Raw genomic sequence first — 24,539 nt, forward strand, 5'->3', positions numbered from 1 at the left:
CAAGGAACCCAGCTAAGACAGTGTCTATAGCACTTTTTTAAATTATTATTTTACAATTTGTCTATTAAGATATTTTATATTTTAAAAGATTTTATTTATTTATTTTTAGAGGGGAAGGGAAGGTGAAACAGAGGGAGGAAACATCAGTGTGTGACTGCCTCTCACACACCCCAACCAGGGACCTGGCCCGAAACCCAGGCACATGCCCTGACTGGGAAAAAAACTAGTGACCCCTTGCTTCACAGGCCAGCAAACAATTCACTGAGCCATACCAGGCAGGGCTGTCTATTCAAATATTTTAAATGTCTAACTTTGGCATTATGGTTAACTCTGTCTCCATCTCTCCCTTGAAATCAGGGATGGTGCCTTGCTCATATTTGTTCCTCCATCCCAAGGATTATGCCTTCAATGTAGTAGAAATCCAATAAGCATGTAATTAATTGAATCATTCAAATTTTCTGCCCTCAAAGGCTTGTGATCAGAATTGTCAGGCAACTCGTGTCATCCATGAAGTAGGCTTCATCCCCTCAAAAGTCAGGCTTCCAAACAATGAGCCAGAGCTACCCCATGAGATCACATAGCAGCAGGGGTAAAAAAGTGGGCAGACGTGCAGGTAGAGAATAACACAGATGATATATTATAACTTCCAAATTTCCATAATGAACTGCTGAGGAGACTGTGATTTTTGTGGTCTATATATAAATAGTCACCTGTACACAGTGGGACCCCTCTGAGTCACTCATAACAAGAGCAGTCAAGTCATTTGCAAGACCATCTCATATGAGTGTGGCTCTGATTTTAATAAACAAATCACACACAACCTGATTTTTCAAAGAATTTTGTATTTCATAAGTGTTCATAAATTGAACACTCTCAACTTATAAGAGTGAAAACACTCTTTGGTTAGTTTATATTTTTATCAAACACAGATATTTGCATCATACATGGTTTTTTAAAAAATCAAAACATTCTGAAGGCAGTGTTCTGCCCCTGCAGTTCCAATGATAGGCATGATCTCAGAACTGACTATAATGACCTTTTCTCAAGTATTTACAGCCACATTTCTAAATAACATATTGCTACTTCTAATTCTTAATGTGTCAATTTTAGACATTTACTATTAACATCCCACCATGCTATGTAAGAACTTACCTCTTACATTCTCCCATATTACTGTTATATTTCCCACCCTCCCATGTTGGGGACCACTTTGTGTGGCATCAGAGACTGTAGCCCCACACAAGTGAGGCCTTGAAAAAGTCCTGTAAGTCTTGATTGAAACATCAGGAATGCAGGAGGCAGGTATGACCAAGTACCTGCTAGTACCAAGGGTTCCTGTGGGAGATCAGGCCTGAAGAATGCATTGTACCCTTCAAAGCTTGCTTTGCTTTGTATAGCACTGTTGATAAAAAACAGATGTTTAAGTTCAAAGCACAAGGGAGTGAACTCCTAATCTCATGAACCACACCTTAATAATCCCCTGGCATATGTTGGATACATCAGCATATCTAACAGACCCTGACCTGAGGCAGATCTGTGTTTCCTCAATTGTTATCTATAAATAATATCTGTTTTCTCTAACTATGGCCTTTAGATATTGATTGATGAGCTTTGCGTACATACTGTATGCTCCTGAACATACTGATCACAATAAAAGCCATTTCGGAGAAGGGCTGGGTCCTTCTCCACTAGAAGGAATCGCCACCTCCTTTCCCATCAGAACAACAGATTATGTCCGGTCTGACTCATTCTCATCCACAGTGGCTGAGAGAGCTCTGAGGGACAGGGCTTCCCACGCTCACAACATAGGTTTACCACAGATTTAGTTATGTCAGGACTATTGCATATGATTATACAATTGTTATTCACTACTGAGCCCATCAGCACATAAGTCAGTACTCCTTTCCTACACAATTAGTTGCTGGTGTTAATAATTACTCCACTTAACTCATTTGTTGGTTTTCTCCCAGTTTCTCTCCAGTTATTCCAATAATTTTGTCATATGTCTATGAAATTTTCCCCTATCACACACTTATAAATATCTCCCCACACCCACAGTTTCTCATCCTGTTTGGACAGGGCCTGGGGTACCTCTGACTTTGCCTAACTGTACACCTGTCATCCTTGGACTCCTTTCCTTTTGGGTCCTCTGTTTTTTTAAAAGTTACTGCCCAATAAATTTAAGTATAGAATAAAGATATTTGCTGATATTCAGTGACTCAAGTTTTCCATTTTCCAAGGAGGCTATTGGAGAATGCACTCCTGTCCAAAGAGAGAGTAAACCAGAAGAGAGGACAGCATAGGATCAGGAACACATACTCAGAAACTTGAGAGTGGCAAAGGAGCAGGGGCGCTTTACTAAACTCCTCTGAAACAATGCCAATTCTCTAATACTGTCCTAAGGGCAGATGACCCCAATGTATACATATATTGAACCACCATAATGTACACTTTAAATATCTTACAATTTTACATGCTGGTTTTACCTCAATAAAAGTGAAATTTAAAAAAATGAACTTAAAATGCTTTTTTATTGTTGTTCAAGTACACTTGTTTGCCTTTTCCCCACTCTACTCCCCCCACCACAGCCATCCCCACCCCCCACCCCTATTTCCACCCCACCTTAGTTTTGTCCATGTGTCCTTTATAGTTGTTCCTAAAAACCCTCCCCCCATCTCTGCCCATTATCCCCTTCCACCTTCCCTCTGGTCACTGTCGGTTTGTTCTTAATTTCAACATCTATAGTTATATTTTGCTTGCTTATTTGTTTTGTTAATTAGGTTCCACTTAAAGGTGAGATCATATGGTATTTCTCTTTTACCGCCTGGCTTATTTCACTTAGCATAATGCTCTCCAGTTCCATCCATGCTGTTTCAAAGGGTAGGAGCTCCTTTTTCATTCTGCTGCATAGTTTTCCATTGAGTAAATGTACCACAGTTTTTTGATCACTTATTTACTGATGGGCACTTAGGTTGTTCACAACACTTGGCTATTGTAAATTGTGCTGCTATGAACATTGAGGTACAAAGGTTCTTTTGGATTGGTGTTTCAGGGTTCTTAGGCTATAAACCCAAAAGGGGAATTCCCGCGTCAAAAGACAATTCCATGCTTAGTTTACTGAGGAAATTCCATATCATTTACCACAGTGGCTACATCAGTCTGCATTCCCACCAACAGTGCACTAGGGTTCCCTTTTCTCCACATCCTCTCCAACACTTGTTTGTTGATTTGCTTGTGATGGTCATTCTAACTGGTGTGAAGTGGTATCTCATTGTGGGGTTTTTTTCTTGAGTATATACTTAATTTATTTTTATTTTTTAATCTATTTTATTGTTGTTCAACTATAGTTGTCTGTATTTTCTCCCCACCCCTTCCCTGTACTCCCTCTAAACCCACTTCCCTCCCTTGCTTCCACCCTCCTTCTTGGTTTTGTCCATGTGTCCTTTACAGTAGTTCCTAAAAACCCTTCTTTCCACTGTCCCCTCCCCTCTCCCCTCTGGCTATTGTTAGATTGTTGTTAATTTCAATGACTGTTTATATTTTATTTGCTTTTTTCTTTTGAGCATTATGCTAAGTGAAATAAACCAGGTGGTGAGGGACAGATGCCATATGATCTCAACTTTAACTGGAACATAATCAACATAATCATTGTGGTTTTAATTTGCATCTCACTGATGGCTAGTGATGCTGAGCATCTTGAAAATGCTTTTTAAAAGTGTTTGACAAATGATGATGGGAGATCTGGACAGCTACAAGCAAAACATGAAAATATCAAGTACTAACTTACACTATACACAAAAATAAACTCAAGATGGATAAAATGCATAAATGTAAGTCATGACACCATAAAAGTCCTACAGGAGAACATAGTCAGGAAAATATCAGATATTCCACAGAGCAATACTTTCACCGATATGTCCCCAAGAGCAAGGGACATAATAGAAAGAATAAACAAGTAGAACTACATCAAATAAAAAGCACGGCAAAAGAAAACATCAACAAAATAAAAAGGGAACCAACCATAAGGGAAAATATATTTGTCAATGATACCTCAGACAAGGGTCTGATCTCCAAAATATATAAAGAACTCATGGGACTCTGCTCCAATAAAACAAACAATCCAATTAAAAAATGGGCAAAGGACCTGAATAGACACTTCTCCAAGGAGGACATACAGAAGGCCCAGAGCCATACCAAAGAATGCTCAGCATCACTAGCCATCAGAGAGATGAAAATTAAAACCACAATGAGATACCACTTCACACCACTCAGAATGGCCATCACAAACAAACCAACAAACAATAGTTCTGGAGAGGCTGTGGAGATAAAGGAACCCTACCTAGTACACTATTGATGGAAATGCAGACTGGTGCAGCCACTGTGGAACACAGCATGGAATTTCCTCAAAAAACTAAAAATGGAACTGCCTTTTGATCGGCAATTCCACTGCTGGGATTATACCCTAAGAATCCTGAAACATCTTTTTTTTAGATAAATCCCTTTAACATTTCATATAGTAAGATGCTTGGTGATGGTTAACACCTTTAACTTTACCTAATCTGAGCAAAGGAGTTCCTATAAGACTATCAGCTGATTTCTCAAAAGAAACCTTCCAGGCAAGAAGGGGCTGGGGAGAAATATTCAAAGTCATGAAAGGCAAGGACCTACACCCCAAGATTATTCTATCCAGCAAAGCTATCATTTAGAATGGAAGGGCAGAGAAAGTGCTTCCCAGACAAGTTAAAAGAGTTCATCATCACCAACCCATTATTATATGAAATGTCAAAGGGACTTATCAAAGAAAAAGATCAAAACTATGAACAGTGAAATGACAACAAACTCACAACTCTCAATAACACAACCTAAAAACAAAAACAAATACAAAATAAACTAAGCAAACAACTAGAACAGGAACAGAATCACAGAAATGGAGAACACATAGAGGGCTATCAGTGGGGAGGGAGAGGGAGGAGAAAGGGGAAAAGGCACAGGGAATAAGCATCACAAATTGTAGGTACAAAATAGACGGGGAATTTAACAACAGTATAGGAAATGGAGAAGCCAATGAACTTATATGTATGACCCATGGACATGAACTAAAGTGGGAGGAGTGCTGGTGGGAGGGGGTGTGCAGGACCGGGGGAATAAAAGGGATAAAAAAAATGAGACAACTGTAATAGCATAACCAATAAAATATACTTAAAAATAAAATAAAATAAATGTTTGAAAAAGAAAGAATACTGAAACACCAGTTTAAAAGAACCTATGTACCCCAATGTTCATAGTAGCACAATTTACAATAGTCAAGCGCTAGAAGCAACCTAGGTGCCCATCAATAAATGAGTGGATCAAAAAACTATAGTACATTTACACAATGGCATACTATGCAGCAGAAAGAAAGAAGGAGCTCCTACCTTTCGCAACAGCACAGATGGATCTAGAGAGCATTATACTAAGTGAAATAAACTAGGAGGTGAAAGACAAATACCATATGATCTTACTTACAAGTAGAACTTAATCAACAAAACAAACAATCAAGCAAAATATAACCAGGGACATTAAAATAAAGTACAAACCAACAGTAACTAAAGGGGAGAAGAGAGAGGGGCAATTGGGGAAAAAGGGGGAACAATTGTCAAATAACATGTATAAAAGACCCCCTGACAAAGCCAAAGCAGGGAAGGATTGAGGGTGGGAGGTGGGGGTGGGTTGGGCAGGGGGGAGTAGTTGTAGGAAAGTGGAGACGACTGTACTTGAATGACAAAAAAAATGCAAAATAATTTAGTTTTTTTAAAAAAGTGTGTGATAGCAAAAATTATTTTTTGTCTGATCAGTGTTCAAAGCAGGGCCCTAGGGAATGAATACTGTTCCAAGAATTCAATGCAGGATGCAACAATATTCCCAGCATATTCTTAATGATCATTTGGCTGAGCATAGAATTGGAAATCATTTTTCCTGGGCATATTGAAGGCCTTGATCCATTGTCTTCTGGTTTACAATGTTGCAACTGAGAAGCCCAATGCTGTCTGCATTCCCAATCTTTGGTGAGTGGCCCATTTTCAGGAATCTTTTGGGGTAATTTTACTCTCCCAAGTTCCATGACACTATGCCTTCGTGTGAGCCTTTCTTTACTCCTCAGTATATTGTTGTGAGTTCACTGTCATCCTTTTATTCTAGACACATGTCCTTTAGTTCTGAGAAATTTTCTTACATTTATCCTTTGATGATTCTGGGCACTCTACTTATTCTATTTTCTGTTTATGGAAATCCTGTCAGTCAGATGTTCAACTTCATGATTCAGGTTGTAATTTTCTAGTTCTTCATTTCCTTTTCTCACTCTGTCCTTTTATCCTTTTGTTTCTGGAATATTATTTTATCTTCCTTTCTCATTTGTCTAATAACATATTGGAAAAGGGAGTATCCTCATTTTAATTTTCATGTTCTCTTTCTTGTGCTCTGATTATTCCTTTTTTCTTTTCAAGAACATTAAATTAAAACACATATAACACAAATATTTTCCATTTTAACTCTTTAAATGTGCACTTCAATAACATTAAGTACATTTACAATGTTGAACCACCACCACCATTATCCATTTCTAGAACTTTTTCATCATTCCACTCTGAAATTCTATGCCCATTAAACAACTCCCCATTCATCCCCTACCCCACCCCCAACAGCCCCTAGTAACCACCATTCTACTTTCTGTCTATGTATTTGACTATTCTAGATACTTCATGCAAGTGGTGTCATACATTATTTATCCTTTTGTGTCTGCCGTGTATCACCTAGCATAATGTTTTCAAGGCTTTTCTATGTTATACCATGTTCAGAATTCCATTCCTTTTTTAAGGCTAATATTCCACCATATGGATATGCTACATTTGTTACTCACTCATCTGCTGATGGACATTTGAGTTTTTTGCACTGTTCAGCTATTGTAAATAATGCTGCTGCAAACATTGGTGTACAAATATGTTCATGCCACCACTTTTAATTTTGGGGCATATATATTCTGAAGTAGAATTGCTGTATCATATAGTAATTATGTTTAATTTGGATGGGAGTTTCCATAATGTTTTGTACAATAGCTGCACTATTTACCCTCCTAAATGTACCAGAGTTCTAATTTCTTTACATCTTAACCAATACTTGCCTTCTGAATTTCCTTTTTAAAATAGTTGTCATTCTAAAGGGTATGAAATATTTTCTTTTTGTGGTATTGATTTGCATTTCTCTACTTTAGTGATGTTAGGGAACAGTTCATGTGCTCAATGACCATTTATGTATTTTCTCTAGAGAAATGCCTATTGAAATACTTTGCCCTTTTTCAAGCTTGGTTGGTAGGGTTTGGGGTTTTTGTTGAATTTTTATGAGTTCTTTATATATTCTGGATATTATTCTATCAGATTTATGATTTGCAAATATTTTTACCATTCTACGGGTTGTTTTATACTCTCTGATAGTGTCTTTTGATACATAAAACTTTTGATGAAGTTTAACTCAATTTATCTATATTTCCCTTCGGTTGTCTGCACTTTTGGTGTATGTCTTATTCTGTTTAATAGTAACATATTCTAGTTTCATGGATAAAACAGTATCTTTCATCTTGCAAATAGATTAATTTCAGGGGTTTTTTTATTTTAAAAATTTCTTTTTGTTTCTTGCATTGTATCTGTTTTCTTCTTTTAGTCTTTCATGATGTAGGTTTTCCTTAAATGCTTGCTAAGCTTTAGCATTTATTCACATTTAAAAGTGAACTGCTAAAAAACCTGACCAGAACTCACTGAAAGAGTGATGATGGGCAGAACAAAATAGTGGCCTTTTTTCTAAGACAGTAATTTTCAACCAGTATGCCACAAGATTTTTTAAAACATGCAATACCTGACTAGTCAGGGCACTGACCTCTTTTCCCTTGGATTGTCAACTTAAAAAATGACAACAGCCAACATGACAATAGCCATTCCATGTGAATGCCCTGCCTTGAACCATACACATATGGGTCACATGATAGAGCTGCATCTTAGTGGTCATGTCACATAAGGCTGTGTCTCGTTGGTTAATTCTTAGTATCAGCAGTTGTTATATACAAGTATTGGCACCTGATTTTTTAAAAAAATTACTTTGGAACAAAAAGGATAGATAATTACTATTGTTATTCTATTTTGTAAATCAATGAATATTATACCTATTTTTTCCAACTGGCAAAAAACATAATCTATTTTTTTTGGTGTGCCACAGATTTTTAGTAATTAGTTTATATGTGCCATGAGAAGGAAAAGGTTGAAACTTGCTGCTCTAAGATAATAAAACATCACTGCAGTTTTTTAAAGAAAAGAATCCTCAACATTAATACATGCAAACATTTTTCTGGAGCCCTCAAATTCCTCCTTAGAGGAATCATCTGTCATTCAACCTCCTGCTTTGGGGACATTAGCCTGGCTACCAGTACTATGGAAGCAAGATAGAGGAAGGGGAATATTTGAACCCATCATTCATTATAAATGCATTTACTTAATCTCCTTTTTTTCAAGTGTGTCTTTCTTCTTTCCCACCCTTTATGTCTTTGTCAGATGTCCTGTAATTCAGAGCCTATTAGGTTCAATTTCACCAAAGAAGAATGAACTTCTAGTTTTCAATGGGAGAAGGGCACACAAGAGAGCGACCTACCCTTCTTTAGTGTAGACTTTCTATTGGATTTCCTATTATAGTACCCATCTTCGCTCAGGCTGCTGAAACAGAATGTAATCCATTGGATAGCTTATAAACAACTGAAATTTATTTCTCATAGTTTTAGAGGCTAAAAGTCCAAGCTCTGAGTGCCTGGATGGTTGGGTTCTAGTGAGACCCCTCTTCCAGGTGCAGACTGCTGGCTTCTTGCCTATTTTCACATGGCAGAGAGCAGAGAGAAGAAAGCTCTTTTATTATTCTTATAAAGGAACTGATTCCAATTGGAAGTCTCCATCCTCACAACCTCTTCTAATTTTAATGACCTCCCAATGGCCTTATTTCCTAAAACCATCACATCAGTGGGTTAAGGTTTCAACATGAGAACTGGTGGGGGGGAAGGCACAAATATTTAATCCATAACAGCATTTCTTCTAACCAACCATGTTTAAAAGCAACATCTTATCTCTCTCAGCCTGAGCCTCTGTGGGTGTTGAGGGCAAAGTGGCTCACCTCTCCCGTGCATCTCCCCCCAGGAATCTAGGTTTTAGTTTTCTGTACTCTCCTATGTCATTGTCCCCAATAGGAGCTTCTCATTTCCCAGGAACTTATTGTAATCCTTTGTCCACTATTGTCTTCTACTGCCTTTGAAAGTTTATATCTTTTTTATTCCTTTAATGACACATTGGGAGAGAAAAAAGAAAAATATCAGGTCAATTTACTTTGTCTTGCCATTAGACTCTACTGTCCTCCTGAGTATTACAGCATGTCCTTTTCTCTATGGTTGCTGAGGTTCAGGATTTCCCAAAGGACATTTCTTAGGAACTGTGGTTCCATGAGCTGTTAATAAAAACTACACAAAGGGCCCTGGCTGGTGTGACTCAGTTGGTCATAGCATCATCCCATAAGCCAAAAGCTTTCAGGTTCAATCCCTAGTCAGGGCACATACCTAGACTGCCTGATCCATCCCCTGTTGGAGCATGAGTGTGTACAGGAGGCAACTGATCACTGTTTCTCTCTCACATCAATGTTCCTTTCTCTCTCTCTCTCTCTCTCTCTCTCTCTCTCTCTCTCTTTTCCTCTCTCTCTAAAAGCAATGAAAATGTAGTCCCCAGGTGAGGATGGATGGCGATATATATACACACACATATACATAAAGAAAGGATCCTATGGACAAATAATCATGGGACACATTATGCAAGGATATCTTTCTGCAATACCAATATCTTTCAAGTAAGTTAAGTAGCACTGATCAAGAAATCCCTTCAGAGCCAGCTTAAAAATCCACATAAGTAATTGTCTTTTGTGATTACACACACATACACATATACACATCCATATTAGACTCAGTTTGCATATCCATCTTATTCCCCAGATTTAGTTCTAAATTGTTTTAGAGCTAAAATATACAAAAGAATATACTTCAGTCTCTGAAGAGGAATTTCAGGCATAGTTTGAGTAATGGCATAGCTTTAGTCTAGATCAACCCAAGATAAGTACTTTGCAAGGAACAGCACACAGTTGAATGCAGAAGCCTTGCTTATGAATAATTTTTAAGACCTTTGATGTTATGGCCAGATCTTATATACTCAAATAAGGCATACCCTCTGTGGTGGCTTCCAACTTCCTACAAAAACAAGGGTGATCTCCCTCAGTAGCCAGCGGAGTTCTCCCTTGACAAGCATCAAAACCAGCAAGGGCTTGAGCTGCAGTCTTTATTTTCCAGTTACAATCTTCCTATGAGGTCATCCCAACTCTGGTGTGCTTTTGGTGAAACATCACTCATTTTCTGCCAATTAGGAAAAGCATGTTTTAGTTGTACTGTTATAGCTGAAAGGGAGGATGAAAGAGGGCCTGGTTTTGTTTCTCAAGAGTGGGTGAGGACAAGCATTTCCAAAAGTACCCAGTGATTTTCACCATTCTCAATTTTGACATTTCTTTTCATGGTTTGTCTTTATTCTGAGGAAGGCCATTTCTGGTATACCACAATGCCCACTTGCTGCAAATTCAGTCAGCATCTCTGAAACATTCAGAGTGTAACTTTGTATTGTTCTCAAGGATCACAGGACAGCTTGTCTGCCAGGACTCTAAGCAATAAACAAATGCCAATGACAACTAAATGCAAATCAGTTGCTGCAGTACATACCTAATTTCTCCAACTGCCTCCATGTTCCAAGGCACAAATACCATTCCATACTGCTATAATTAATTGCCCCCAAATAAGTGTACAGCAAAAATATCCCTATCATTTTGTCTTTCGTTACTGATTTACACATCTAACATAGGGAACATGTGGTTTACCAGCTAAACAGTTCAATTACGTTAACTGATACAGCCACCAGTATGTTATGGGAGTCACTAGCTTCTTTGTTACACCCCCATCTGATCTCTCTGCAGAGCAGCACATGACAAATCCTGCACTGGGACAATCCTGCTCTTTCCAGCACTCAGCACAATGACTGGCACATAGTAGACACTCATTCAATTTATTAAAATAAATGGATGGATAAACATACATTCTAGGGCCTTACTTTTATCTTTGCAGTGTTACTTCCATAGGGAATCAGCGAAGCTGTAGGGGTAAAGGGACCAGAGGATGTGCAGAGAGAACAGCTGGTGAGGGAAGAACCTGTGACCACAGGTCCCACTTTGCCCTGTTTCTGCAGCTACTGAAGTGAGCCTAAGGTCTATCTGGCCTGGTTGCAGTCACCAGAATGTGTTAAAGGTACACAGCACCAGAATGTTATCTGGGTACCACATAGCCACACTTTCTCATCAAACAGAACTTCAACTGCTCACAGCATGATGTTGCTTTTTCTGCCAACTTCCTATAACATGTCTTTGCCAACATCTCCATTTGACCAGGGAATATTACAGTGGGCCCATTCATGAAATAAAAAAGTTCCTTATTGTATGTGACAGAGGATGCTAGCTATAACCAAAATGTGAGCTTTTCTGCCATCATTGTCACTTTGAAGTGGCTGCTCAACTATGGCTATATTTCCTAAGGTCATTTTGCATCTAGTGGCTTCATGCAACTAGTTCTCACCAGTGGAATTCTGGAGACCATACTGTCTAAGATGGCCACACCAATAGGTCCCATTTTATTCAGTCTTATCATGTGATGCTGTATTCCTGTATTACACAGTAGGGTCTCTGTTCTCTCCTTTTTGATAAGCTTATCAGGCCAATCTATAACAGGTGATATAGCTTCTGCCCAGTCCTCTTAAGACACTTACCCTTGAAACACAGCCACCATGTCCTGAGGCAGTCAGTCTAGCAGCTGAAAGTCCACTGTAGGTGTCTGGCTACAGCCACAGCTGATGTATAAGCAGACACCAGTCTTGGCAATAGGGGGTCAGTTGGCCAATGACTTCAGTCCTTAGCCTTCAAGCCAGCCCAGGGGACACCAATGGAACACAGACAAGCTGCCACTGAGCCCTATCCAAATGGAAAATTTATGAGCAAAACAAATATTGTCATTGTTGTAAGCCTCTAAGTTGTAGTTATTTGTCATGCATCAATAAAGAACTGGAAGAGGACTGTGAGTAGAAATGATGTAAGTTACATCCAATACAAGGCATTTAAGTAGTGAGAATGGACTTCTCCATACCCTCTCTTTATCCAAAGCTTTCAGGGTAGTTGAACCACAAAATAGTTCAACCACTGTGATAAGTCTTCTGTCGCCTAGGAATACCTGCATCAGACTGTTCAGGAGATACAAATAAATTCTTCTGGTGTTGAGATACTCAAATTTAATAGTTTATATCTTTACAGCATCTAGAATTATCTTAATTCAATTCATTTTTTATAATCTGTCTTCTACTCTTACCAGTATCTTCCCCTCCTTCAGTTTCCCAGTTGTCTGAGTAATAGTAACTTTTGTCATTTGGGTCTCTGTTCAATTATTCTCACACCAACAGATGAATCCTGTGTATTATCAAAAGGGCAATACCTTCAAACTCCTAACCTCTTGGGTGATGTATAGGCAGAGGATGATAGAAAGGCAGAAGCTCACCATTTTCAACTCTCTTCCTCAACACCTCAATGACAAGGACAACAGTAGTCCGGGACAAGAGGGAAGGGACCAGCTTGCTTCATAGAAGTAAGCCAATATGGGCTACTTGGCTGGATCTCCAAGCTCCATACCAGAGGCCACCTTGTACAGTGAAGCTGAGGCTGTCACACAACAAACCTTTAGGAGGAGACCATATTGATGTCCTGGCCACACTTAATAAGCCATTTAGAAAGGTTGGATGAAACTTTGGCTTCCATGGGCTGTGGTGCCACATAAAAGTCAGAAAATTAGAGGCTGTGGGTGGCATCAGCACCCCAGTAACAGCATCTTCTCCCCAGGCTTCAGGGAAATGGGTCTTGTGCTCATTTATTGAGCTCTCCATGGACAAGAATCTTCCTATTTCCCTGGTTCTAAAGGGCTACAGGCCACCAAATCTTCCCCCAAAAATAATGAAATGCTGTACAGCATCATTTCTGACAAAAGTGAAGAACACTTGCTTATGTTAACAAGAGTTGGTACCACAGGAGGTAGATGGTGAGCTTCAGTGGGTCTCCTTCAGCATTTCTGTCTTATTTTGAAACCCTCAAAAGGACTTTCCCTCTGCCTACTATTAAAATTTACTTTCTAACCTGAAAACTTTGGAAAACTTCAGAAAACTTCTTCTGGGGAGCCCAGATTTTGTCCCTAGCACCTTGGAATCTTGGTGTGGACCATGCTGGTCCAGGAATCAGCTCTTTGAATGTTCAGCATAAATTATGTTTGGCATAAAACATCAGTCAGTGTCTGACCTGCCATCTGACTCGTGCATCCCATTAGTACCCAGGGACCTGTCCACATACAACCACAGCTTCCTTCTTGATGGTATCTCTCACCTCTGTTACTTTGAACTACCTAAAGCCTTCACTGCTTAATTTTGAATTTTTATTTCAAACTGAATGGCAACTACCCAGGGAGCAATTGAAATCCAATCCAAGATGAAAAAGCTTTACCACTAATTGAAAAAGTGCAATAAAAATACAGCTAGTTCATGTTTACTTTTTGAATCGCAGTAAGAGCTTACTTCATCAGTGAATTTCAAATCTCCTGAACTCAAAAATGCCTGGCATTTTGGGGTGCAATCACAACCCCGGATCTGTGGGGTTCTCACTCACTGCCTGCTCCACAACAGTGTGAAACAAGGTCACATGCAGTTTCTTCAAGTGGCCTGTGGAAGAATTTTTGCCTTTTCATACTTCAACAGAGACCCCAGACTGCAATTCAGGTTTTCACAGTTCATTCCTAAGGTGAACAAACTTCTTTTCTACAGGGACCTCAAGAATGTTAGAGATTCCCTCTTGTTTACATGGCTCTGGGCTTTGTGTAAGTCCTTAACTCTTCCTGAGCTCTTGGTTTCATATTGTTTTGATTTCACTGGAATAGTGCAGTCTCTGAGACCCCTAACACTGGCCTCCTCTTCAGTGGTCCCTCTGGGCCTCTGTGCTTAGTGTCTTCAATAGAGGTCTTATGGGATAATGTTTCCAAATTTGTTTTCCAGAGCTTCAGCCTCCTGGGAGCAGACTTGCCTGAGTTTTGTCATTCCCTTCCTGGCCTTCTTCCCTTCCTCCCCTCCCCTGTTCTCCATCATCAGCTCCCTCCCTGTTGGCTCCATCACTCACTGCTGACCTTGGAGGAATAATAAAGGCTCCATGGTGGCTGTGCTCAGCTGGAGAGACTAAGAGGTGCCAAAAAGCCAATTTCTACTTTTCAGCTTCCTCCATCTTTAACTAGCTCCTAACAGATTTGGGAGTCTCAAAGCCTTTGTCACACCATGAAATCTCTTTTCAGCCATCTCTGTCCTTGAAGCTGCTCACTAATGGATCAGCTCCCTATTGATAAGACTCTTTCTTCTTAGTAATAAAACCAGGCCTGACATGCTATTGTGCTGCCCAGTGTTGCTGAGCAGACAGTGGCTTCACCAAAGATCCAGGACTAGGTCACGCCACTACCCACACTTCTGAAGTTTCAGGAGGCCTAAAAGATATGTGGAGGAGTGGGGTCTTCCTAGGTTGCCCCCCACTAGTGCTGCCACTCCCCTCCTATAGACTTAGGCCCTGTGCCTACTCCCTGCACTGCTGGGTGAATAAGAGCATTTGCTTGAAGTCAAGGAGCCAAGAGCCTTGACAAATCCAACTCCTCTGGCAAATCAGATTAGGAGGGATAGATTCAGCAATGAGGCACATCATGCTCCAGGCTCAATGCCACTTGGTTCCCATGCATACAGCTGTGTGACTATCTTATACCTTCAAGTGACAATGAGGTTTCACATCTGACTCTCCACACCCTGACTAGCATTCTTCTCATGTAGAAGCATTGGAGTCTAAGTCTCTTAGGAAATGAAGGATTGAACAGATGCACAGAGACACTCATACGAGAGTGAAGGACTGGCTCAGAGACACCTTGGAGTCATTTGTGACTCAATTAGAAGCACTTATAAAACAGGAGCTCCAGCCAGAGGGTGCCAACACCTACAGACACAATCCCTGTCCTCAAGGAAACCACAGACTCACAGGGAGATGAGCTGTACACATTGGCTTCTCCCACTCACCCCCACCCCACACCTCACGGAGGATATGTGGAGCTGGGCCCCAAGATGAGCATTGTTTTTGACCTCACAGAGATCATCCTGATGTTCACTCAACATTGGCAAGTCCTGGGAAGGCACACAGAATGTGATGGGAGGACCAAGATGGAGCAGCTTGCCATCCAGAGAGTAGAAAGAGTACACAGAAGTTAAGTAATGAAGTCATTCATTCATGCATTCAGCAGGTATTTACTGAGAGCCTGTAACACATCAGCCACTCTTCTTGTTGCTGGGACTCTGGTGGTGAATGAAACAGATCAAGAAAATGCTTGTTCTCATAGAGATGATGGGCCTTGATCTCCTTGAGTAGGATCAGCTTATTGGAGAGGTGAGACAGAAGAAGGACATTCTAAAGTCAAAGAACAGCAGTGCAGGATGAGAGAAGCCTAAGTGATTTATGAAGAGCTCTACTGAACAGGGATGGAGGGAAGGATAACGGGTTGGGAGGCAAAGGAGTCTAGAAATTGAGGCTTCTGTTGTAGATGTAGAGAAGGAATATTGGGAAGAAGAGGAGAAGAATTAAGGGAACAGCAAAATAATATGGGAGCTGCAGAATGATGAAATCTAGGATGTGTCTTTGGGAAGAGGGACTAAAGTGGAGGGAAGCCCATGAGAGCTGAGTGATCACCGGCAGGGTGGCAGAAGCAGCTGTTGGAGAAGGAAAATCCATTGAGTTACTCATCCACTGAGGAGGAAGTAATATACAGCCCTGTTTTTGCATCTTCTACCTATGAAAGGAAAAATTGTTATCAGCTGTGAAATAAAACTAACCCTTGTTACCACTACAAGCATTTGGGGTTTGTTTTCTTTCTCTTGGAATGGAAGTACTTATGGGTAGGTATGCATGCGTGTTATCTTAGTTTCCCTCAGAAACCAGGTTGTTCAGAATATTTTTTAACAAATTGTATTTTCCTCCAACCAGTATAGAATTGAAAGAAAGAAATTGCTGGGAAGTACCAATTTATCCTATGCTGTACTCCTCTAGCTAACTGAGGATGGTGATTTCTTTTTCCTTTGGTTACCACAGGAATTTCAGTCTTAGTCTAGGATATCATACCTAAGAAACCCAATAAATGTGCATGTTTCCTTTTTATGGTTTGTTCTGAAAATAATACACTATAAACCCTATGCCCTTTCTAGTATAGTCACTAAATTTTGGTTCTTAATTTCAGTTTTGCATAACAGACAATGCTTACACAATTAGTTTTTGTTGGTGGTGGTATTGTTATACTTTGCTTTGCCTTATCTTACAGACTTGGTTGTGGCTTCTAAAATGCCTTAAGTTCTTTACAGGAGTTCTTTTATTTGTGTAGATATGTGTCTCTACCTGATAGGCCTGGAAGCTGATGGTAAAAGTGCTGACCAAATCATAAATGCATTTGTGACCCTTGGCTCTCCAGAAATCTCTGTTAGGAAAGGAAATAGGTGAAGGACCAAAGTCACAACCACATTAGGCCAGTATTTGCACAGTTTTTTCCAGCAATCTGTGACCCACCCTTTGCCAGTCCCTATGTGACAGCACAAAGAAGGGTCAGGAAGGCCTATGTTTCTACCTTAGCTCTGCCATTTTGTAGTGACAAAGCTGTGGTTCCCTCAATTTCACGTTGAAAATGTAATGCTCCCCCTGGCTGGTGTAGCTCAGTGGATTGAGCGCAGGCTGTGAACCAAAGTGTCGCAGGTTCGATTCCCAGCCAGGGTACATGCCTGGGTTGCAGGCCATAACCCCCAGCAACCGCACATTGATGTTTCTCTCTCTCACTCTCTATCTCCCTCCCTTCCCTCTCTAAAACTAAATAAATAAAATCTGAAAAAAAAAACCCTGTCTATAAATAAACAAACAAATAAATAAACAAAAATTTTTTTAAAAAGAAAATATAATGCTCTTTCCCTGTCTCACCTCTCCAATAAGCTGATCCTACTCAAGGAGATCAAGGCCCATCATCTCTATGAGAACAAGCATTTTCTTGATCTGTTTCATTCACCACCAGAGTCCCAGCAACAAGAAGAGTGGCTGATGTGTTACAGGCTCTCAGTAAATACCTGCTGAATGCATGAATGAATGACTTCATTACTTAACTTCTGTGTGCTCTTTCTACTCTCTGGATGGCAAGCTGCTCCATCTTGGTCCTCCCATCACATTCTGTGTGCCTTCCCAGGACTTGCCAATGTTGAGTGAACATCAGGATGATCTCTGTGAGGTCTAAAACAATGCTCATCTTGGGGCCCAGCTCCATATATCCTCCGTGAGGTGTGGGGTGGGGGTGGGTGGGAGAAGCCAATGTGTACAGCTCATCTCCCTGTGAGTCTGTGGTTTCCTTGAGGACAGGGATTGTGTCTGTAGGTGTTGGCACCCTCTGGCTGGAGCTCCTGTTTTATAAGTGCTCATGTTAAAATGTCTGGTACATAGCAATTGCTTAGCAAAGGTAGATATGTGAATATTACAATCCTAACACCTATGGGTTTTCTCTTCACCCCCAGCAGCCCAATCCAAAAGCCTTCTTTTACAGTTTGCCCCAGATAGTGGACCTGAAATTACAGAGGAGTTAACATTCTAGCCAAATATCATAGAAACCCTGAGGCAATATGGTAGCATGTATATATGGCACCAAATAATCTTGAAAAAGAAATGTTTCATCCCTATGAGCTGTATGTTTTTCCAACAGAAGATGATGTGTTGTGCAGAAAAGAACATTGGATTTGGAGATCTGGGACCATGGTTTGAAATCTGTTTTCGTCTCTTGCTAGATTGGTGAGCTAGAATTACTCACTTTTTCTGAATTTTTTCTAACTAAGAAAACCTATTTCAAGGACTTTTGTTAAAATTACATATAAAAGTAAAGTGCAATGTATACAATGACCAAAAAAGACAAACCAGAACTAGTCCATTAACAGTGGCTAATTATTCTATGTATTTCTTCTCTCTCATATCACCCACCCAACCCTTTAGTCATTTTACTGCATCTTATAGCAGAAAGGAAGTATAAAAAACATTCATTCTTATTTTAAAATTCCAATAAATTACTTAATGGAAGGTAAAGGAGTAGGTCTGCTGGGCTGAAGGTTTAGCGAGTGAGTTGCTGACTGCCCAGGTGGCTACCCTGCCCACAGTGGGTATGGAAGGCCACACGTGGCACACACGCCATCTCCTGCCATGATGCGTCTCCACCAGGTCTTCATTTTACATCAGCTGTTTTTCTCTCAAAGAACTCCTATTTTGCTCTTACATGACCCCTTCTATGCAGGGGAGTTTGGTCTCTGCAGCTTGGCACATTTACACAAAGAGCTTTGATTAGTTTCACAGTAACAGTAACAGTTGTTCACAGTAACAGTTGTGCCAGCCAAAGGAGGCTAGACCTGAGCTTAGACTAAATCAATTAGCAGCAAGACCTGACCCTCCTCACACACTGCCTTTCTGTCCTGTTCCTGCATGAATGCCTGAATTTGCAACATGAACAACTTCCACAGTGTCTGTGCCAAGTTCTAAGCCAGGCCTTTTAAAGCCCTGCCTGGCTGCTGCCCTTGTGGAAACAAGCTTTGAGAGCACTGGCCATTCTGAGCTGAGCCCAGCTGTCTCAGCTCTGAACTGCCTCTAATGGAAAGTGCTCGTCTGAAGGCTTCCATGGCTCACATCACAGTGAAATGCTGGCCTTTAGTTTTAGCTTGAGCCTGTATAGCAATCACATGGTTTTCTAAAATGTTAGTTCAGTTACATAATACTCTTTAAACTTGGAAACACACTGAGTATGTAAAAGCCCCCACACTTGGTTTAGTGCCCAGAGGTTGAAATGGTTGTAGATGACCCATGGGGTGTATGTAAGCTTGCAGATAAGCTAGAACTGAAGGTAGATATTTGCCATCATCCCGTCCCTTTAAGATGCTTGCCCCTCAGAGCTGGGGCTGTAAGCAGAATCTAGAGATGACTGGTGATCTCCTGTTTAATACTCATTGACTGGAAAATATTACTGGGTGTGGAACTGGCACAACTTTACCTTTGAAATGACTAAGGTTGCCTGAGTAGAATGAGTCACAGGCACTTCCACCTTTCAGGCAGGGGCCCAGCTCCTGGTTGTTATCACCTTGCTGACAGGTCAGACCTCACCCAGTTGGGAGTCAAGGGTTGCCTATCCCTACTTTCTCCATTAAAAAGGAGGTAACAAAATTGAGGGAGGCATAGGGAGGGTGACATTTTTACCTTCAGGGGAGGCAAATTCTTGGCTCATCACTCTGATAAAGCTTTGGCAATCTCTGAGTGTTTTTGCTCCTTGCTCACAGCCAGAACTGAGTACCATCTGACCATTGAAGAGTTTATTCTTTCCTTTATTGAGTCACTAGATCTCAGCTCTGAAACCTCAGGAGATTTACCCCCAAGGACCATCATGTCCCCTTTCCCCACCTTTTGTACTTTATTTCCAAGGGGCTAAGATGATGTGGAGTGGTACCTTTATACTTAATTAGCTAAAAGACTCTGTCTACCTCTATCATCCATAAATTAATGCCCATTGTAACATTTCATGTATAGAAATATTTAAGGTTAGCCCTGGCTGGTGTAGCTCAGTGGATTGAGTGCGGGCTGGGAACCAAAGTGTCCCAGGTTCGATTCCCAGCCAGGGTACATTCCTGGGTTGCAGGCCATAACCCCCAGCAACCACACATTGATGTTTCTCTCTCTCTTTCTCTCCCTCCCTCCCTTCCCTCCCTAAAAATAAATAAATAAAATCTTAAAAAACATATGATTAAAAAAAAGAAATATTTAAGGTTAGAATTAGTGTGTTAAAACCTAGAGCTTGACTTTCAACATTGGTTACTATCCTGTCCAAGGAAAGCAAGTTGCTGAATAAAACCAGGACGAGAACCTGCACATCGTGTAACATCACATAAACAAAACAAAGTGGGTGATGTCAAAGGAAACACATTGTCACCAGCTAAGATGAGCTGCCAATCAACTAAAGCTTCCAGTTGTTCTGCTTGATAAGGGTGCTATGGGTCCCAGCCTGATAGTATGAATGATGTAGGTGAGTCCCAAAGTTTAACAGGAATTGGCCATGTGAAGTGTGTCCACCTGTTATTCAGAGGGAAAAGCAAACATGAAAGCTAAGAGGAAAGAGGAACTGTGGGTTCAGTTGCTGCAGGGGTGGGGAATGGTGAAGTAGGTTCTAAAGAGTGAGGCAGAACTGGATCAAGAAGGGCTAGTGTGACTTGCATGAAGGGTTATAAGCAGGTGAGCAACATGATCAAAAGTGCAACTTATAAGCCCTGGCTGGGTAGGTCAGCTGGTTAGAGTGCCATCCTGATGTGCCAAGGTAGCAGGTTCGATCCCTAGTCAGGGCACATACAAACAACCAATGAATGCATAAAAAAGTGGAACAACAAATCAATGTGTGTGTGTGTGTGTGCAAGAGAGAGAGAGAGAGAGAGCGCGCAACAAGAAGAGAGAGACCCATCATTTCCCTCTCTCAACACATTTTTTAAAAGTGTAATTTATAAAGGTCAATCTGGTAGAGGGGCAGAAGGAGGAAAGCGTGGGAACAGAGGGGTCAGGAGAGAAGCCAGGAATGAAAGGTGGGTGACCCAGGATCTTGGTAGTGGGGTGATGATGAAAGAAGAGAGAACAGAGGAACAAAAGATGACCAGTGAGATATGGGGGCTAGTGAAGGAGAGGAGGGTGTACTTGGTCTCTGAGGCTTCTGATTTACACATCTGGAAGAACATCAGAGTCATTCACTAAGGCCAGACACATGGGAATAAAAGCAGGGGAGGGAGGATGAATTCCATTAGACACAAGTTGAACTGGAAGCTCCTAAACTCCTCAATTTCCAGTCACAGATAGCATGCAGTTATGTGGTCTAGTTAGTTATGTTTAAGTAGTTGTAACACCCTTGGTGCACCGTGACATCTTACTCCCATCCCAAGTGGGGACACAGCAAGATAAGCAGATGAGAATACTGGGAAAACTGGTCACCTATTCTCTGAATCACATCAACACAAAAAGAAATGGGTTTATGTACACCATGGAAATATTACATAATTCATGAGATTAAAAAGACAAAAATCTTTTTAATTCTAACATAAAGGACAATAATCATTTTTGTGCCATGAAGCAGAAACTATAGCCCATTATAAATTCTGAAAGAGCTGACTGGTATTAATTAATTTTACTACATTGGTACATGTGTCAACATTCAGGTAGCCAGCCAATCAATAATTAATAATGCCTGCTGTGTGAAAAGGCATCTAGGTAAGAGATGCAAAAATGTGCATGGTGGTCTACATCTTCAAAGAATTTATAACTTTAAAGGTCATTCATTAATACAATAACTATAGTTAAAGGCATGTATTTCATAAGTACAGTTAGCCAACTATCAGCAAAACTCTAGAGTAGGAGAGATTAGCTCTGACCATGGTGGTAGGATCATGAAGTGCTTCAAGGACCTCAGATCACAGGATTCATGCATTAGACAGGACCTGAGGCCTCCACATGCTGTAGCACTGGTAGCCCCCTGAGGAGTCCTGGCAGGCCATTATCTGCACATTGACTCCCAAGAGAACGACATTCCAAGGATTCTATTTTCTCCTCTGGAACAAATTCACATGCTTGGATGCCTGTGGATAGTTTGCAAAAGTCACCAGTGTCATCTCTCTCATTCCTCAGATTCCCATGCTTGTGGACATTAAAGGAAAATAAAAATGATTGTAGTAGACTGTTCTGCGTGGAGTGGGCCCAGCTCCCACTCGGAAATGCACAGGACCCACACTCATGGATAGGTTCTCCTGTGGGGAATCAGGCCTGCAATGTGCCTAGGCTGCTGAGTCTTGCTTTTTGCTAAAACTCCCTCACCCTGAATTGAGGACATTTACTGCAAAGCAACTTCTTAAAATCCATGCTAAACCTTCCAAGGATGAGTGTAACTGGTCCAACTACTTTTGCCTTTTCATTTGCAAATATCCCTCTTCTGTGATGTGATTAGCAGCATTGGCTCCTTTGTTTTCTGTAAAAAGTAACCACCTAAAGTGAGCCTGTGCATAGATAATGAGGCCTTCCTGTAATGTCCCCACTAAGGCAATAAAAGCTCATAGGAGCAAGGGCAAAGGCTTTTTGCTCCCCTTGAGAAAAAAGCCATGCTGTCCCTTTTCCTCCACTGGATTTGGTAATTCGTGTGAATGTCTCATTTTCATCCATAATGATGCAGACCCCACAAGCCAGGGGGCAAATACTCCTCATAGGTCTTGCATCTGAAAGTCTTGCTAAAACCAAGGCTTTTTAACCTCAGCAGCTTTCAGGGGATCCACATTAACTTCCCATTCAGCCCTTTGTAGAAATTAACTTCCCATTCAGCCCTTTGTCCTAGCCCTGCCTGCTGAAATTTGCTCAGTGTTGAAAAACTCTGTTTGAACCCAGTCTACATCCCACAGGAGAATCACCCAAAGTGGAGTCTGAGTCAGGCTGTTTGAACTGCAGGGCATTTTGGATCTGAGTGGTTACTGATTCTATCAACTGATGACCATGGAATGAAATGATTCCTCAAAGCTGAGGTTGTGAACCTAGAGCATATTTTAAAAAATGTGTTAGAGGGACATTTCAAATCCATGTGAGGAAGAGAAGGAATAATTTTTTAATAAATAATTTAACTGATTGTATTTTGGCCCTGACCCTTACCCCAGAATTGTGGACTCAACCACACTGTGATGATAGAATTATTGTGCAGTGTTTAAATTCACCCCCAAGAGGTCTTTCTTCTTTCTTTTTTTGAAGAGAATCTCGTTTTAGAATTAGAAAGAAAAATGCTTTGCAAATCTAAAGATCTCACAACTGTTTTCAGACATCACTTCATTGACCCTGCAGACTTTTACAGCTCTTGTTTGGCTGGATTCGGACACTGGAGCAAAGCAGGGAGCTGGCCAAGGTCCCCTCCCTGCGCTGGCACAGGTGTGCCACACAAAGAGTGACACACACTCAAAGACGGTGACACACTCAGAAAACTGCCTGAGCAACTTGCCATGGGACTCACAACCGCTATCCTTCTGTCCCTGTGGTGCCAACTGTGGGTGGCAGAGAAAAAGAAATATATTCTCAGAGCAGACCTCAGTGGTCAGGCAATGTGGTGATTTGGTGTCCTGAACCCCTGGGAGCCCTCCAAAGCCACCCTATATGAGCTGGTGAGGGCAGTTTGGAGAAAGCTCCAGGCCCTCAGTGGTCATCATTGCAAATAGATCAGTCCCACTCTCATTGTCCTAAACTGGAGCTCCACCTCCTGCTTCTATGCATGAGGATAGCATGCCTGCAGTGGTGAATGGCCTCTTTTAACATCACAAAGAGGAGTGGTAGCAAGCCAGATCTCTTGGCTAAAAAAAAAAAAAAAAAACTCTATAGGTGGTGAAAATTAAGCAAGCAAGAGAAGAAAGAGAAAAGGGAAAAAACTCACAAATGGGAGGAAAAGGGCAAAGGAGAAAATAGTGTTGTAAGTGTAAGATGCTTTTGTGTCCCTGGCAATGCTCTGTGGCCTACTGACCACCCTGTGAGTGCCTGTGTGTGGCCTTCGTGTGATCTCACTGACCATTCTGTGGAATGTGTGCCATGTGAAGTGACTGAGAGCAATCAAGGGAAGCATGCACCTCATCTGGTACCTCTTGTAGGAATAGAACTCTAGAAACTCAGCATTACTCCATCCCAGGCACTGTGTACACATGACCTCGTTCAAGAAAAATCTATGCCCATTTTACAGAGAAGTAAACTGCTCCTGCCCCTTGTCAATATATGGAGACGGGGCCCTGTTGTGTGAGTCCAAACTTCTCTGTGCCTGTGCACACTCACCAATTGGCACCAGGACCGGCAGGTGAAATCGGGGAGGGGCAGTGGTGGGAGGCATCAGATACAGCAGACTGTGACACCCGGTATTGTGCTGCTGCCCTAAATGCACATGAATGAAAGAAAGTCCTGTGCCTCTGGTGGAAGATAGTTGTCAGGGAATGTGTCAGCCAACTCTTGCCAAGGCTGGCATCATGGTTAAGATGTACCCTGAAAGGAAATATTCCATCTTGCTTTACTTGGTAATTATATCTTCTCAGTGACTCCCAAACTAGGCTGTGTTCTGTCAGAGGTCAAAAGTCATTTGTCCTCTCCTTCCTGGAGCTGCAAAAGGCAGGCACAGACACCCAACTCCTGCCAAGGTGAGTGTGAGCAGAGCAGAGATCTGTGCATGGGTGAGAAGTATGAACAGAGGAGACAAAGAGGGACAT

This window comes from Phyllostomus discolor, chromosome 1 (assembly GCF_004126475.2).
Source record: "Phyllostomus discolor isolate MPI-MPIP mPhyDis1 chromosome 1, mPhyDis1.pri.v3, whole genome shotgun sequence".
Classification (NCBI taxonomy): Eukaryota; Metazoa; Chordata; class Mammalia; order Chiroptera; family Phyllostomidae; genus Phyllostomus; species Phyllostomus discolor.